This window comes from Tenrec ecaudatus, chromosome 1 (assembly GCF_050624435.1).
Source record: "Tenrec ecaudatus isolate mTenEca1 chromosome 1, mTenEca1.hap1, whole genome shotgun sequence".
Lineage (NCBI taxonomy): Eukaryota > Metazoa > Chordata > Mammalia > Afrosoricida > Tenrecidae > Tenrec > Tenrec ecaudatus.
Genome location: NC_134530.1, coordinates 193,947,903 through 193,964,019, shown reverse-complemented (window position 1 = coordinate 193,964,019; position 16,117 = coordinate 193,947,903). Strand labels below are relative to the sequence as shown.

At 41.1% G+C, this 16,117-nt stretch overlaps 1 protein-coding gene and 1 pseudogene across 2 annotated transcripts in view; both read left to right on the top strand.

The window, feature by feature from the left end:
- Positions 1–16,117, top strand: part of ACBD6 (acyl-CoA binding domain containing 6) — a 180,061-nt gene that overhangs the window by 108,934 nt on the left and 55,010 nt on the right. The window lies entirely within an intron of this gene.
- LOC142437247 (lysophospholipid acyltransferase 5 pseudogene) lies at positions 7,356–8,993 on the top strand (annotated as a pseudogene).

Genomic DNA, 16,117 nt, shown 5'->3' with positions numbered 1-16,117 from the left:
TCTGTGTAATGAACATATTTAGAAATGGGAAATTCCATGAACAAAAAGAAATAAAAAGTAAATGAGCTAATCAAAGTCAAAGAAATTGATATTGGCAGGTTCTGAATGATGTTTCTAGATAAGCAATCTTTCAAAATACTTCTTGTACACTGCTTCTCTCCCTTTATTTATTATTAAAATAACATGATCCAGGAGGAGCTTGGGGTGACTCTCGGCCTAGCTAATTCTAATTAATCCAGTCAGGGAGAGCAGGAGGGTAAGTGGAGCAGTCTATTGGATTGGAATTCATAACTTAATTGAGGTCAAAGTCCCGGCTGGGAGAACAAACGTCTTCTGCTCGGGCCAGGCAGATCAATAGTAATAAATATCTGGCTTGGATACAAGCAGTTTATCGTGACAGAGTATCTGACACTGGCCAGAGGTCTTGATTCTCTTAAGGGCAAAGTCTTGAGCTGATGTTCCGTCCCTGCCCATGACACTTGAAAAGAAGGAAGTGGTATAGGCTAGAAGTCCTACCGAAGTGCTCTGTGTGAAAAATCCAAGTGATGTAGATTTGTTATTGTAAACGTTTTTTAAATGATAAGTTTTTACTGCTTTGCCAATGCGGCACAGAGGATTTGCAAAGTTGATTGACTCTTGAGAGAAAATGTCCCCACTATCCCTCAGAACGAGTGCACAGCATCGCTTTGGGGGAGAACATAATAAGCCGTGTTGTGTGTTTGTGTATGTTGTTTGTAGAGTCATAAGAGTTAAAGGGACCGTTGTACAATAACATCCAGGGGTTAATGGGACCTTCCTGAGGTGTGATAATCCGATTGTGGTGTAGGCATATGTCCTTATTGCTTTTAGGCTTAAGATGTCATGATGCCTATAATTTCCTTAATCAGCCGCAGGGGGAAGGAAAACCTGAACGAAATATGGCATAATGCTCACATTGTTAAATCCGAGTAATAGATTTCCACTCTTCTGTGTCTGCAAGTATTTCCATGATAAAAAGAAATTACAACAAGAGGACTATATGTAATAGACCCATGTCATAGACCAGCCTGTTAGTGGCAAAAGTCTCTTTCTCCTTCCACTCTGTCTGTACCTTTGAATTCCAATTTAGTTATGAAAAGCTTGACTAGTCATTTTTGTATTGTTGCTTATCAATAATAATTTTACTACTGACTTTGCTAAAAAAATGTTCATTTAATAACATTATTGCAACTCAGGCTCAAGTACCTTCTGAGTGGGAAAAGGAACCCTTGAGACCGGCAATTGTTGGCCTTGTGAGGATGGAGAATTTAATGCCCTACTATTGACCCTTCTCTGGCCCAGATTATCTTCCCTTCATGCACACATTATGGTGGCAACTTCTTATGTGACTTTTTAAATTATTAATTCTGAAAGATTGGTCTTCCGTAAACTTGAATTATCTAAGTATCTCTTCAGCAATCAAAAACCTCTAGTGCTTTTCCTACCCACGAATCAATTCTCAACTTTTATGATTCCCTCTCCCCCTGTCCCCCGACTAAGCATTTGCCCGGTGTTCTTCATTGTAGCAGTGTTGGCGGTGGGGCAAGGGGATGAAGAGGAGGGCGCAGAGGATTGTGGGGAATGTGACTACACCTCTGACACTAAAATGGCCATCTATAAAAGCTTGTGCATGTTTCAGCAGCAATTTATTAATCTTATTAAAATATTCTTATACTTAATTATAACAATAAAAACATTTGTCGTAAGCCCAGTTTACTTGTATCAATAACCCTATGAGACCCAAAATCTCTGTTGGTGGATACTTGGAACCTTTTTTGAAATTCTGGCTGCGCAGTCATGATTCCCCACGCCCAGCAAAGCTGCCATCGCTATGTGCTGCAAGCAAGCCCTGTGTTCATTGCTGCTGGTGTTTCTGTCAAGTGTTCTGGTGTTTTAGCTACAATATTATGGCAATTAGTATTGGTGAATGTCAATAACTGTTTGAGAGTAAAGTAGTAATTCAAGGAAAACCCAGAATTTCACTGCATCGATTAGGCCCTGACTCCTCTAAGAGTCCCTTCAGAACCGAGTTGAACTTCCCCTTTGGGTTTCCAAAGCTTTACACGAGCAGCCAGCCTCATCTTCCTCTTGCCGAGTGACAGGCGTCCTCAGACTATGGCCCGCCAGGGACATTTACCCGGCCTGCCGAGTGGTTTTGCCCCGTTTTTTTTTTTACTTCAAAATAAGATGTGTGCAGTGTGCATGTGAATGTGTTCATAGTTTGTTTTTTAACTATAGTCCAGCCCTCCAATGGTCTGAGGGACAGTTAACTGGCCCCCTGTTTTAAAAATGTGAGGACCCCTGGGCTAGGGGTTTCAAACCACCAAGCTTGCAGCTCATGTGTAACCCACTGCACTGCCAGGACTCCTTAATTAAAGGAAAAGAAAGAGAAAGGCCAAAGACTTTGCTCAGTTACTAGAAGTGTTCTAGCTGATAATATTGTAACTCAGTGTAGAAAGATTTTACAAAGCAATTTTGTTGTTAGTACTAATGTAATCTAAGAAAAATTCAAGCAGTTTTCAAGTATATCACATTCTGTCATTTTAATTGAAGTAAACATTAATTGTTGGCCTAAGTAGCACTCTAAGTAAACACTGCTCTCTTGTGTATTGTGTATGGTGGCAGCCTATGGGCAGTACCCTGAGTTACCACACTGGGTACCACCAAACCTAGTGCCACCACTGTCTTGAGTGAATTGGTGATCTCACGGAGTACCGCCCAGAGGTTCCCGAATCAACTCTAGACCTTTGGCTGCCACTCCAAAACTGATGCCTGAGTGTGGGGAGAGAGGGGAGAGAAGACTTCATCGTTCACTAGTAGTAACCAACATTCACCCGCTAGTCCTTTAGTGCCACCTGCCTTCAATAAGAATCAGGATGAAAACACTCAAATGAGTTCATTCCTATGAAAAATTAATGACTGTTTAGACATGGTTGCATTTATAAAAGAGGAATGAAAATGCAGGTGTAAGCCGTATTGGATAGACTTTTAAAGGATACTTATATATCTTTGGCTCTTTTTTTGTTCCTTTATAATCTGTGAACTGAATTTTTTTATAATAATACAAAGCATCATAGCTGCTGCACAGACAGGATTCAAATCCAAGTGTGTCCAATACTAGATCATTTGATTGGTAATTTTTAGTTGATCAAAATAGGTATTCCTAAACCAAACAAATTAATAAGGCAGTGCAACATGAAGTGATGAACAAGTTAACAAAGGTAGGGTTTTCTAACAGGTGATTTGGAAATGAAATGTAATTGAGCACTGTCTACCGTTCAAGAAAATATGAAAGAAAAAGGAAGTTGAAATTCAAGAACAACAATCTCTTTCCTCAAGAAAACTACCTGCCCATTTGTAATCTCCAGCAGTTCTTTCTAGCTAGCAAGCGTTACTATACTGATTACTTTATTGCCCTTGTTATGTTGGCTCTCCAATTGGATTGTAAGATCTTTGAGTGCAAGGACCATCTTGTACGTTTCATTGTTCTAAGTGGCCTCCTGCATAATGAATTTTGACACATGATATACATTCACTCTTAGCTTATAAAATATTGAAAAATGGTTGGTTTTTTTAAGATAAATACCCCGTAAGCATATACTTGTGCATGCATATATATGTGCACATGGTCCTTTTCCTTATTTATTTCACAAAGGCATGTAGGGAAAGGCCAGACTTTGATCTTTGGAAAGACCTAGCCCCTCCCCTTTTACTCCAACCACAACCTTTCTTAAGCCCTCTCTTTTGTGTCCCGGGAACATTCTGTGTTTATATCTGCCATAGAATTGGTTGTGCTTTATCATAACTGCCTTCTGTCATTAAAACTCTGGCCACCTTCAGAGTATAGGCTGCTTTTTTTCCCCCTGTCTCCAGGTCCTAACATGTTTCTTGGCATAGTACTTAATAAGTATTTGATGAATACAAAGAATGAAGATTTAGAAAAGAAATAATAATGCTTTTAAGAAATTTGTGAAGGGGGGAATCTACAAAGAATTTGGATTAGAAAAACTTGATTTTCATAAAGGTATTTAAATACTTCATGATTTTCTTGACACATCTGGGCAATATGTATGTCTCGTAGTAATTGTTTATTGAGTGTGACAGGCATTAACAAATCAGCTGCAACACATACATCAGATAGATATTCCAAGCAGTGGATGCTGCCGAGTGAGTCTTTGAAGTCTATGCCTTAAGCACCCACATGCCCGTGTTGAAGTGAATTATTGCTCTGGACAAGTATCTTGGCAGGGGGTCGGCTTTAATTGTTGAATGAGTTGATAGAAATAAACTCACAACTATCTTAGACAGTGTCCATTTAAGACTATAGTACAAAGAAGAAAGAGCTTCGATGTAAAACAATCGTGTCTCTTTTTTACTCCTTCCTAAAGGTAAAATTTACATACACATTGCATGTTTTAAATTACATCGGTGTATAGAGGCCAGCCCATTTCCGGGATCTGAATTAGGGTCTATCTCACTGCTGGCATATGTGTGCCTATGCAACTGCCTGAAGTGTGTCCAAGGGGCAAATGGAGAGGAGCGGATGGATTGAACTTTATTTTGTAGATAAAAATAAAATCTGCTTTGGTTAACTGAGGTGGCTACACTCAGATGTGAGAGCTTTTGCAGTGCGGCATAGACCCCGTGGTGAGTGGTCCTGAGCACCAGCGTTTGCACTCTTGCCCCCACAGATGTTGGGAGGCCTCTCAGTGCAGTCATTTTCAAAGTACTCTATGAATACGCTACTGAGGTGTCGTAAGGGTCCCCTCCCTACCGAACAAAAGCAAACCTCACTGCCATCGAGTCAGTTCTGACTCAGTGACCCTGTAGGACCAGATAGAACTTCCCCGTTGGCTTGCAGAGACTAAAGCTCTTTACTAGAGTAGAAAGTCCCGTCTTTTTCCCGCAGAGCTGATTGGTGGTTTCAAACTGCTGACCTTGTAATTAGCAACCCAACACATAACCACCAGGGCTCCTCCTCATCCCATCAACTTTTAATTTTAAGATTAGGCTTCTAAGTTAATTTTTGTTTTTTTAAAGAAATTTTTGTTTAATGGATTATTAATTTCCTGAGGGTTGAGAATATGAAGGTAGAGACGAAGTCTAGTTTACCAAACCTTTTAATGATATTTCAGTGGAGCCATATGGTAAATATTTGTTGACTAATAGAACAACTTACTCATCCTCCTCTGCAAAGAATCAACTACAGCTGCAAACACATAAGCAGTGGTCTGGGTTAACAGAGAAGGATGAAATGTCAATGCAGACAAGTCTGAAGATTGTTAACCAATATTGATAAGCCAGAATTTTAAAACCAAACCTTTTATCATCCTTTCTGTTGCACAAAATGCACTCAGTGTTGGCTCATGTTTTCCTTACAGCAGTCCTGTGTAGGTAGCACAGGACAGAGAAACAAACAAAACAGAGAGAGAGAGAGGTTAGGTGACCTGCTGAGGACACAAAGTTAGTAAGGGGAGTATCCAGAGCTCATGCCCCAATATTCTGACTGTAGATTCTCCTCACTTTCCACCCTGCACTGCATCACCATCTTCCTGTATCATAGTGACTTCGGTGTTTTCAGAAACCCCGCCATCTGATGCATTCTGTGAGGCTAAATCCTTTCTATCCGCTGCTGTTGTGTCTTTAAATTTTCTTATTTATCAGGAAATATTACATGTAAGCATCCTTTTACTCATCAGGTTCGTTGTTCAGTTTAACTTTTACTGTCCCTATTCTCCCAGCTAACAATTTTCTTAATAAGTTTTTTTTCCTGTCATTTTTATAACAAATAGTTACTTCTTTTGTTACGTACTTCTGTGTGAGAATGAACAACTGGCTCACAGTACAGTGTGAATCAAGTTCAAATTACTTTGAGTTCAAGGAACACCCCGTGTCATCTTATTTTTACATCTAACTGAGTTATAGGATACTGTCAAAGTGTTATGACCTGGTATAGTAAATTGCTTCTTCCTAATGGTTTCCTTGCTACATTCTTTCTCTCTTTCTATAAACCAGAGATTGTTGACAATTTACACCTTGGGAAGCTTGAAAACAAAGGAACTGGTTTGTATCCCCAGGCAATCCACCTTCTTCATCTTGAAGATTTGGGAATAGTGTAGCCACTTACGGCAGAAGCATCACTGTGTTGTAGTCTGTTGATTGTGCCCTAAGGATTGGATTCATTTTAAATCCTTTAAAAAGTCAAGCAATTCTTCCTCATTTAACTCTGGAAATGTATCAGTCATCTATCTTAGAAGAACTAACTTGTTTGAAAGTTGAAATTGTGGCTCATTGACAGTTTCTGAGATTTATTATTTAAATGTATGCATGTTTTAAAATATATTTGGCTCTGCTGAGCACTGCTGAATCTAAAATGCTCTTCTAAATGTCACATTATAAGAAAAAATTAAAGATGAAGGAATTACACAAAATAGCAAAATGCTCCCAAATGAGACTAAGCATTTGCTTAGTCACTGAGTGAACAGAGTAAGGTCTAGAAATGACCAGGCTTGCTTTTTTCCCCCCCCCTTTTCCTTTTGGGGGAGGGAGAGCTGGGGAGGGTGATTTAGATTGATAACTCAGAGTAGTTCATCAAACCTGAAAGACAGGAATAAAATAATTCAGGGGGGAAAATCTCAAAGAGAGGCTGATTTTTCCACAAAATTCTATAGAATGTATATGAGCCATACATATTCCACCACAGGTGTCCAGAGACTGATTATGCCTAAATAAATGTCTATAGGACATTCTATGGTGATTGGAGACCATAGGAAAACAATGAGACCGCAGTGTAGTGTTGCTCGTGCCCACCCCTCATTTGTAATTAAGTACCAGTTAATTTCACAAGAAAGTACAGACTTTCGGCTTCTCTTGAAAAGTCTGAAGACAGGGCAATCTGGGCACTGTTCGGATTGGACAGCCATCAGTGAGAGCTGAGGAGCTACTGCCCTCTGTTGACAAGCCTCGAGCTCTCACTTTCCCATAACTTTGGTGTTGTTTGTCTGACGCCGTTAACCTCACTTCTGTATTTGCCACCCAAACTTACTGGGCGGGGAGTGGGTTATATAACCTCTAGTTTAGAAGGAGTCCATTTTTAACCAAGAATGGCCCCAGTTTCCATCCTACCACTCACTACCTTGGACAAACCATAATTGGAAAACCGTGAAAGTAGGGAGGAATTTAAAGGTCACCTGGCTGGACTTTCCACCTAGAGCAAATGCTTAAGCTATGCGGCCTCTGCTCGAGCATTTCTATTTGTTCCTCAAAATAGCCTATTTTATTTTTAAAGTTCTAATGGACAAGAGCTGCGGGGTCCCTGAGGGGCACCCGGAGTTAAGATGGCGTCCGCCACCCAGGGGGACGTGGGCGCCGCCGTGGAGCTGGTGAAGGTGCTGCGGGCGGCTTTCGAGGAGCTGAGCCTTCACAAGTTGGCGACGCCCGTGGGCGCGTCAGAACAGGCGCTGCGGCTCATCATCGCCATCTTCCTGGGTTACCTGTTAGCTTTGTTTGATCGGCATTACCTTTTCCACGAGGACAGCTACCTCATCCATCTCTTCCACACCGTCCCAGGCCTCTCGGTTGCTTATTTTCACTTTGGAACCCAGCTCTCCCACGCCCTGCTGTGCGTTGGGCTCCAGTTCCTCATCCTCCGACTGATGGGCCGCACCATCACAGCCGTCCTCACCACGTTTTGCTTCCAGATGGTCTGTCTTCTCGCTGGATGTTATTTCACAGCCTCTGGCAACTACGCTGTCCAGTGGACCATGCCACATTGTGTTCTGACTTTGAAGCTGATTGGTCTGGCGGATGACTGCTTTGACGGAGGGAACGATCAGGATTCCCTGACCTCTGAGCAACGGAGATATGCCATTCAGGGTATCCCCTCCCTGCTGGAAGTGGCTGGCTTCTCCTGCTTCCATGGGGCCTTCTAGGTAGGTCCCCAGTTCTCAGTGAACCACTACATGAAGCTGGTGCAGGGACAGCTGACTGACATCCCAGGGAAGATACCAAACAGTGTCGTACCGGCTCTCAGGCGCCTGAGTCTGGGCCTTGTCTACCTAGTGGGCTATACTGTGCTCAGCCCCCAAGTCACAGACGATTACCTCCTCACCCTTTCTGTTCCGCTGCATGTACATGCTGGTCTGGGGCAAGTTTGTGCTCTACAAATATGTCACTTGCTGGCTCGTCACGGAAGGAGTGTGCATTCTGACGGGCCTGGGCTTCGCAGACTTTGATGAAAACCGCAAAGCAAAGTGGGATGCCTGCGCCAACACGAGGGTGTGACCCTTTGAGACCACCCCGTGCTTCACTGGCACCATCAACGCCTTCAACATCAATACCAACACCTAGGTGTCCCGTTACTTCTTCAAGAGACTCAAGTTCCTTGGAAAGAAAGAATTATCCCGGGGTCTCTTGTTGCTCTTCCTGGCCCTCTGGCATGGCCTACACTCAGGATACCTGGTCTGCTTCCAGATGGAGTTCCTCATTGTGATGGTGGAAAGGCTGGCCACCAGCCTCATTCGGGAGAGCCCTGCCCTGAGCAGGCTGGCGTCCATCCCCACCCTCCACCCCTTCTTCTACTTGGTGCAGCAGACCATCCACTGGCTCTTCATGGGCTGTTCCATGACCGCCTTCGGCCTCTACACCTGGAACAAATGGCTGAAGGTGTACCAGTCCGTCTATTTTCTGGGCCATATCGTCTACTTGAGTCTGCTAGTCATACTGCCTTATATTCACAAAACACTGGTGCCAAGGAAAGAGAAGCTAAAGACAATGGAGTAACCTCACCTCCCTGGACCCCCGCCTCGCCCCCAAGCACACAGAACCAGGAGCCAGGGGACTGGAAGACATGGCACTCCTTGCTGTGCCTCTGCTGCCAGCCATGTCTTCATCCGGGCCAAAGGGGAACTCTTGTGGGTGGAGCCGAGGGCCCATGTCTCCCTTTGGACTCCCCCAGCACGTTGCCTTATCTCTCCCCCTCTAGCCAGGAATCTGTTGGGTTTTTCTTCTGCCAATTTACTACAATTGTATATGTGCCGCTACCACCACCACCCCCATGGGAGGGGGGAAGAGACGTGGGGTACGAGGCCCCGCCTTTTCTACCTCGGAACTGTACCAAATAAAATCACTCTGTTCCGTTTTTTAAAAAAAGTTCTAATGATTAGAAACTTCTTCTACATGTTGAGTCTGCATCCCTTTAATTTACTCTTTGGTTTTAATTTTGACTCAAAACTGTAAAAGAAAGTAAACTCTCCTTTTCATGTGACAACCATTCAGATTAGCTGAGGGTAGTGGTCATTTTCTCCCCATATCTTATATTCTGCAAACTAAGTTTTTCAGCGTCCTACTTAATCGTCTCTGAGTCAATGTCCCCTTCTAGGCACATAATACGGAAGCGGAATTACATAGGGCATCTTCTCATTAATACAAAACAAAGTAGAATGAAAATAGTTGGTGTGACGTCAAATGTAATGTTCTCTGCCTTTGCATTTCTTCTTGTTTAATCATCAAATGGGCAAATGGTTGTATGTATAGCATATCATCACTACAGATGTGGATCATTGCTATATTAGTCAGATTTTAGGCCAACCAGTTACAGAGTTTCATTGTAGACTCTTAGCCCTCACTCTTTTAAATAATTGCTGTTTCTTAAAGGGATTAAGCAGAGAAGAGGAAAAAGAGATGAGGAAAAGGGTCTTAGAACATATCTGTGTTCTTGTTGGTATAATGATATCTATCAGTGTGTTCGTGCTTTTTAATTACATAGGACTTGCAGACTTAATCCCATGAGCTCACTTCTAATATCAGTCAGGAGTATAAGCTCTCTGTGTGCTTCAAGCTGCCACTTAGAGATTTCTCCTTCCCAGTGAGCTTCCTAATGGAATTCAAGGTTCTCTCTCAGGGTGAGCATTAGGGAGCCTTCCCGGGGCTTCTGTGAGAAGATGAAGTGCATCGTAGGTTCAAGGACACTGGGGAAGTTTAATGTGCGCCGGCATGCTCTTGCACCTCCTGCTCCTGCTAGCTCTGATTGGCAAGGTTAACTCTGAGAGGCTGCAGATTTTTTAAGTGATTTGATTAGACCCACTACTTTATTCCTTTCACTTGCCGCCTCCCTCTTCAAGCACCAAACCACGCCACCTTCTTTGTCTTTGTAGTCTTTGCTGTACGCTTACCTTCTGCTCTCCCTCCCACCCTTTCTCTCACATTTCCATTTTGCGCCAAAGTTGACCCTTTGTGAAACAACATAAGAAATGCAAAAGATGTTTGCTTCATTGAAAGTTTTAGCCAGAAAGGTTGCCATACTTCTTTTTTCTCCTAGAAAGATAGAATTATCACTTAGATTGACATGTATATTTCCATAATCATCTTTAAAGAATTTATGTCCATAATTAATTCCTTTCACAGTTTTTTAAAAATAACTTTCTAATTAATGATAACCATATGCAAAAAATAGAATAATGTAATGAACTTCCTTCCGTGAACCTGCTGCCCAGGTTCAGCAATTACCAATTTGTGGCCAATCTTGTTTCCTCTATATTGTCACATCACAACAGCAGTCTATAACTTTAAAAAAAAGAGTTTGAGGAAAGGTAAGAGCACCAGAGAAAAAGAATGTGTGTAGAAATTCTATGGTTCTAATAGATTCATACACTGGCTGAAGCCCTTCTTTGAAAGTTCCAGGAACCTAAGAATCCAGAATACAAATCTGCTTTCCAGCAGAGAACACTTACTTTCCTCAGTCTCTCCGTAGCCCTCACTGCCAAGATTGGGGATAGCAGTTCCTATGGTAGCAAAGAACAGTGAAACTAAGCTGATGGTGAAATCTTTTAGCGATTAAATGTTCATTATAGACCCACTTGTCTTAATGTACACCCTTACTACCACATTCAGCGTCTTTTTCCCTTGGTTTGTGTGTTAAATTGACAATATTTTTTTACCAATGTTGACATATATGGAAGACTCAACATGTCCACTTAAAAGACTTAACAACTCAGAATTTCACCTAGAGCTCTTGACCTGTCATTTACTTTAACTCACTGCCATCAAGTTGATTCAGACTCATAGCAACCCTGTAGGACTGGGGAGAATTTCCCCAGTGGGTTTCTGAGACTATAACTCTACAGGAGCAAAGAAACTCACTGTTTATGTTACATAGCGACTGATGGTTTCAAACTGCCGATCTTTCTGTTAGCAACTAAGCACGTAATCAATACACCATCGGGGCTCCGAAAAATAACCAAAGCCGCCGCCTCTTACGCGTAAAGGATTGAAGCCAAATCTCCAGCTCTTCTGGGCCTGTGACAGGTTATGGGAGCACACCGCCTGACCTTTCCGCCCAGAGCAGCTGGCAGTTGAAAACACTCACCTTGATGCTAGCAGTCCAATTCGTACATCTCTCTGGTCGTCTCTGCTTTCAGCCAAGATCCATCTGACATGAGCAGTGATATTCGTAGTTCCATGTCTTCTGCTGAATTTAAATTCTCATCAGAATTTTGCCTGCTTGTTATATTAATGGTATGTTCTGTAATTTCCACATTCTGTTGGAATGAGCACAATATGATCTCTTTTAAATGCTTTTGCACAGACCAGTGAGCACTTCTAGCATTGTATCATTTGTTGAAACATTGCAATTGCTGTTCCATCAGTTCCTACAACCTTGTTTTTTGCCAATGGCATGTGGCATAGTGGTTATGCATCGGGTTGCAGTTGCATGTTCAGCAGTTCGAAACCACCAGCAGCTCCTCAGGAGAAAGACTGGACTTTGTACTCACGTAAACAGTTACAGTCTCGGAAACCCACAGAGGGTCCCTATAAGTCCGCAGTGACTCGATGGCAATGAGTTTGTTTTTTTGTTTTTGTTTTCAGTGTAGTTTGGATTTTATCCTTCATTGCAGTTGGTTGTTGATCATATGCTGCTTCCTCAATTGACTGAGTTACAGCCAGTTCTTTTTGGTACAGTAACTTTGTGTATTCCTTCCATCTTCTTTTGCTATTTCCTGCGTCAATATTTTGTCCATAGAATTCTTTAATATTGTATTTCAAGGTTTGATTTTTCCCCCCCTTTCAGTTCTTCTGGCTTGAGAAATGCTGAGTAGGTTCTCATTTGGTTTTCTAACGCCAGGTCTTTGCACATTTTACTATAATACTTTGCCTTCTTTAGCTGCCCAGACTTCAAGAGCAAGGTTCAGAGTCTCTTCTGATGTTCATTTGGTCTTTGCTTTCTTTCCCATATTTTTTATGACCTTTTGCTTTTTTCATGTACACTATCCCTGGTGTCATCCTACAATTCAGTGATCCTTCGTGTTCAGTGCATCAATTGGGATATACTCATGCTTGTATGTACTTTGGCTCTCATTGACTAATTTTAATTTTGTTGTACTTCAACTAGAACTTTCATATGATCAACTGATGATCTGTTCCACAGTCAACCTCACGCCTGGTTCTGACTGATGATATTGTGTTCACCTTCATCTCTTCCCACAGGTATAGTTGATTTCTTTCCTGTGTTTTCCGTCTAGGAGCCTTGGTGGCACAGTGTATTGCACTGGGCTACTAACCACAAGGTTAGCAGTTCGAAATCACAGAAATACGAGGTTTGGGTTTTTTTACTCCAGTAAAGAGTGACAGCCTCAGAAACCTTCAGGGGTAGTTCTGCTCCGTCCCGTTGGTTGAGTTGACTGTGAGTCACAATCGACTGGATGTGAGTGAGTGTTTTTCATATGGTGATAGTCACATTTAATTTCCATCTATATTGTTGGTAAAGCTATTTCCAATGGATAGGCTATTGGCCTTGCAATAGTACATCATGCTATCCCTACCATTTCTGTCACTAAGACTGTATTTTCCAACTATGGATCCTTCTTAATTTCCAGCTTTTGTATTCCATTCACCAATAATTTTCTGTGCATTCTCTTTGCATGTTTGATCAATTTCAGACTATAGAAGTTGTTTTTAAAAATTCAATTTCTAAAAAAAAAAATTCAATTTCTTTATCTTAGGCTTTAGTGATTGCATTCATTTGGATAACAGTCAGATTAATTAACTGCTCTTTCGGGTAAGTGTATGGATATTCTTTTAGTACTGACAACATTGTATTTCAGGACAGATTTTGAAATGTTCTTTTTAATGATGAACACAATGCTATTCCTCTTCAACTTTTCATTCCCAGCAGAGTAGACTGTATGATTGTCTGATTCAAAGTGACTAAGCCATCAGTCCATTTCAGCTCACTAATGCCAAGGATATTGATCTTTATGCATTCCATTTCATTTTCAACAACTTCTAACTTTGCTAGGTTCACACTTTGTACGGTCCACATTCCAATTATGAATGGATGCTTGTAGCTGTGTCTTCTCATTTTGAGCCGTGCACATCATCGGACACAGGTCCATCCACTTTGAGATCGCTTTACTTTGAGGAGGCAGCCCTTTCCCGTTTGCCTTGTAAGCGTCTTCCAGCGCTATGTCAGACAGCGTTCTGCTGCTCTTCGTAAGGTCTTCGTGGACGGTCTTTTCAGATCTAGATTTCCCCTAATCTACATCTCTTCTTCCTGACCTGGCTTAGTCTGGAAGCTCTGCTGACACCTTAACATGGATCACAAAATGTTAGGTGCATTGTCTTTTTTTAAATGATATCTTTTCTCTTGGGGGAAGGTAGAATGCAGGGTGTATATCTTTCATTTGAGTATAGTTTAAAGTATTTCATTATAGGTTATGATTTAGGAAAGGAAGTACCTTCATCTTCAGATAGCCACACCTATCACAAAGTAGAGTACCTTTTTTAATCATCTGGTACTTTGTGGTTGAAAGTATTTCAATATTTTATCAAGTTGGAGGAAAACTGCACCCTTCCCAAGTTCCTGAATGCTTAATATATCTAGTTCAAAATACAGCACAATAAGTATATGATCTGAGAAAGCGTATATAAACCACCTCATTATTATTTTTAAAAGATATTATAACTCATATAATACACAGGAGACTTCAAAATGTTTGTTGGATACTGGAATGAAAAGATTGGAATTTTTCCATGAAATACTTGATTAATTTTTAAAACAATTGCTATTTCTGTCATATCTTGATAATTTTTAAATTGGGGGGTTAACCCCTTGTAGGCATTAATCATTTATGCCTGCATTAGGAAAAAGTGTGCAATGTTGTTTTTGCTGTGTTGTACCTCTTTCTACTAAGAAACTACTGAGTGTTCAATCTCTGTCAAATTCCTTAAGAAAAATTTCATGAAGCTCAACCCAGAAACATCATTTATAAAAGAAGTTCCCATAATCTTCAGTACATTTTAAGTATTTTCTTTTTCAGTGGTGTCTTTAAAATACTATGCAATTTCCATTATGGTTCATTTACTTATTCTTAGGGCTGAAATGGCATTCTTTGCTATTTGAGACAGTGGCCTGGCCTCCTCCCCACAGAAAGAGATCTAAGCTTGCTTAAGTACCTACAAGAAAGAAAAAAGAAGTTGCCTATAATGAAAACTATCCCCACCTACAATTTATTAAACCTTGACATACTGCATTACTTAAGAGTTCTCAGAGAAAATTAAAACCTTTTGACTAGGTTTTGCAATGCAGGGAAATTTTTAGTGACATTTAAAAGGTTTCTCTTGTGTTCCTCTAATGGGATAAATAAAAAAGGCTTGTTTTAGCCCAGCAAATGGGGGGACAATCCAATTTCCTTGATTCCATCAAGACACTCTTAAAGCATTAGCCTGTGTAGTAAAAAAAAAACTCAACTGACCCCCTTGGCTTGATGGCTTTGAAAAGTGCCCTGATGTGTAGGTATTTGCCCAGCACAGCATACTTGGTGACTGCTCTTCCAACACATCCGTTGATGGAAAACTCTCCTGTGGAACTCCAATAAATGGCCGTGTATGGTACAGAACTATCAAAACAGTGCAACAGACTGTAGTGGTCTCCCTGATGGGCAGCCTTTCACTGGTCAAGTATGTTTACATTCAAAATTTCAGAAAAAAGAGGTAAATCATTTAAAATAATGCTTTTGTAAACTTTTGATACTTCTATTTATCCAAATGACCTGCTCCTTCACAGAGATCTCATTGGTTAGGGCAGTGATTTGCAGTAGTGCACTACCATCACAGTCACCTGGGGCTTGCTGAAATGGATGGCTGGGTCCTACCCTAGGGCAAAGTTTCAGATTCCCTAGGAGCCTACAAATGTGTATTTCTAACAAGTTACTGACACTGTTGGGCCCAGGTGGTGTGTGAGAAAAGAGATTCGCTCCCCATCAGAATTTGAGTCAAATGATTTTGTCGGAGACTTGAATGTTTCAGAGCACTAGTGGGCATAAGCGACGGACATCAAGGTTGTCTTGAATGGATAGAGTTACTTACCATTTGACCCCTTGTCGGCAGTGTGCAAAGCCCCACTTTAAGAGGGGGCTAAGCCTGATGGTCCAGGAGAGATCAGTGTGGGCCCATGTGTCACAGAGCAGAATAGAAACTGAACAGAAGTTTTCGGTGACCAAATGCATCATAGGAGAACAATGCTATTGTTTATGGTATTCTAGTGTCAAAATGTCCTTTTATCCATGGAAAACCCCAAAAGACCATGTGTGATAAGTGCGTGTATATCTGTTCTTAAAATGTCAACACTCTGTAGTGATTTTTTCTTCCACATTACACTTCCTTTTTCTTTCACCCAGCCAACTAAATTCCATCTTACTATGTTTTTCATAAAGTAATAGGAGGAATGTTGTGTTTGCATAGCACTACATCTATAAAAGGACTTTTAAAGCATTGATGGCAGGTCATAGCTATTGGGTTTTGCTTGTTTAATGATTTCCTTTAAAGTCATGGAAGTATTATTGTATAATGGAGATACAGAGGGGCTTAAAAAATCTGACCAAAAGAAAGTATTTGTTATAAACTTGTTTTATTTATTGCACCAACACCTTTAAAGATATATCCTGGGTTTATGGCTAGCTTTGAAGCAAAATAAATGTTACTGTTTTTAAAGATTATCAGTTGCTTTGAGCTTCCTCAGGGAGTAAGTGTGCTATCTACATTACTTAAAACAATGTTTGAAAATACTTCTAGGTGTCTTTGAAGCTGCCAGGGTTAAGTGAAT